The sequence below is a fragment of the Octodon degus genome, unplaced genomic scaffold (genome assembly GCF_000260255.1).
Source record: "Octodon degus isolate 3935 unplaced genomic scaffold, OctDeg1.0 scaffold00093, whole genome shotgun sequence".
In the NCBI taxonomy this organism is placed as follows: Eukaryota; Metazoa; Chordata; class Mammalia; order Rodentia; family Octodontidae; genus Octodon; species Octodon degus.
Genome location: NW_004524669.1, coordinates 3328782 through 3331313, shown reverse-complemented (window position 1 = coordinate 3331313; position 2532 = coordinate 3328782).

The following is a 2532-nucleotide window of genomic DNA, read 5'->3' as shown; positions in this document are numbered from 1 at the left end:
CCGCGCGCATGCGCCTCTCCCGAGCGCGGACCGCTGCGGAAGGCGGGATCCCGACGCCGAGCGCAGCAGCCCGATCGGGATTGGACGAGGCGACACTTCCGGCTTGCAGACACCGGAAGTGGGCTCTGCGGTGGTGGGGAGGGAGCGCGGGCCTCCAGCCGAGGTGGGTCTGTGGCCCCGGGGACGCGGTCTCCTTGAGAGGCCTAGTGCCCTCCGCGACTCCCTAGGGCCCCAGGCCTCGGCGGCGCTGCCCTTGACCTTTGGCTGTAGCCGGGTCGTGGAGGCCTGGACGTACGGTATCGGGTGTTGGGCAGCCTGAGGCTCGGCGGCTCCGGGGCGGGAGGGCCCGCGGCGCCCCCTAGCGGCGGCGGCCGGGCTGGCGGGGAACTGCCCGCTTCGCTGTGGGTCTGGGGGCGCGGGGTGGCCCTGGGCGGACCGACTACTGGGCGCTTTTTCCTTTGCTTCTTCGGCCTTATTCCGAGCTAAGTGGGTGGGAAAGTGTCTTTCACTAAATGCCTGCTGAAGACCAAGCTTATTTCAATCTCAGTGTTGCTTTTCTGAGAGACTCTGGCCACCTTTTTTGAAGCGCTACCCGCAGGGCCAGGAGATACAGCACAGCGACTGGAGCACCTGCCAGGCAAGCACAAGGTCCCGAGTTCGATTCCTGGTATCGCGAAAGAAATGCTACCCACAAAAAGTATATGGACCCCCCACCCCCATCACATCACTTGTCTTTTTTGTAACACTTCTCACCTGTTTTGTTCATACATCGGTTCCTCGTTCTCTCGTTTCCCGGAACTAAACAGAGGGCGGACACGCTGCCCTTGTTCGTTGCTGCACCCCCAGCTCTGGGTGCCATACTTGACACATAGTAGGTGCTCGATAAACTTTTTTTTTTTAAATAAAAAAATGCTTAAAGCTGAGAAGTACTCCTAGAAATGGCGTTTAGGTGCTTCCAAGAGTTAACAATTCCCTTGGCAGTGTAGGAATATTTTACCTCCGTGGAGGGTGCCAGAGAATCTCATTTGAAAACTGGGGTCTAGCAAGGTCCTGAGTTCAATCCCTGGTACCCCAAAACCAGAACATTGACAGATTCAGAGCTTAGTGATGCCATTTCCTTTAGTGTGCAAGACCTTGGACATGCCACTTAGGCTGTGAGTTTATTTCCTCCACAGTAGAGTTCACCTGGCAGCCAGGTACTGGGAGGACCATGTGCAAAGACAGAGAAGAATGAAAAGTGTGCGTGTCGGTCAGAGAGGATAGCTGCAGTTTTGGCACCTTTGGGTATGAATTGGTTGGGTTTGACAGGCCAATGTGGAATAGGCTGCTCTTCCCAAGGCACTGGGACAAAAACACCTGAAGATAAAATAGCTTAAATAATCAGTGGCTAGTACAGCGTTATGAAACCTTCGGGGACCTTTAAAATTTAATTCCGAAGAATGTCTGTGATGCCTGCCAGCAATTCAGAAGCTGAGGCAGGTAGAGCACTGTGCGTTTGAGGTCAGCCTGAACTACATAGTAAATTCAAGGCCAGCCTGAACTACTTAGTGATGACCAGGTACACTGAGACATGGACCAACTCCGGGCATGGTCGTGCACTCTTGCAATCCCAGTGCTGGAGAGGCTGAAAACAGGAGGATCCCTACGAGTCCCAGCTGTGTAGTGAGACCCTGTACAAAATATATAAAAATAATTAAAAATTTATTACAGAAATCCAAATAAAATCTGTTCTTTTCTGTTCAGAATTATAGTGGGAGAGAAAAATAACCAATATGGTACATTAGGAAAACATTCTGCAAAACATCAGTCAAACTCGACTGAATTCACATCTGTTGGACACAGACTATATGAGGTCTGATGCCCTTTTGCAGCCCAAATGTCAGTTTTATCGCTTATAGTTCTCTTTTCTTTAAGTGAATATTTGTTTGCCTTGGTTTTCTGGTCTGCAGTTTTACTACCAGTATTTCTTTCCCCTTCTTCCCTGGTTATTTTCAGGAGCATCACCTTTTTTCTTTTCCAGGTTTTGTTTTCTTTTTAAAAAATCCTGTCAAGGGCTGGGGAGATAGCTCAGTGTTCTAAGTGCCTGCCTGGCAATTGTGAGGATCTGGGTTCAGTCACCAGCATCACATGCCTTGCTGGCCCAGGAACTGCTTAGTGAGACCCTGTACCAAATAAATAATTCTACCAGACCCACCCTTAACACAGCCTGAGCCAGCAAAAAAAAAAAAAATCCTGTCCAGACTTTTTTTTTTTTTGTACCAGGAATCAAACCCAGGACCTTGTGCCTACCAGGCAGGTGCTTGTTCCACTGAGCTATATCCTTGGCCCTTTACTCTAGTTTTTTCTTTTTAATAAAATAAATCAAATGCATTTCTCATTTCCTTAAATGTGTTTAATCTCTTTGGTTCTTTTCAGCCTATTTCTTCCTTTTCTGAATCACACCTCTTCTAATATTTTTCTTTGAACCAACCTGCCTGCCTGCCTGCCTGCCTGCCTGCCTGCCTGCCTGCCTGCCTGCCTGCCTGCCTGCCT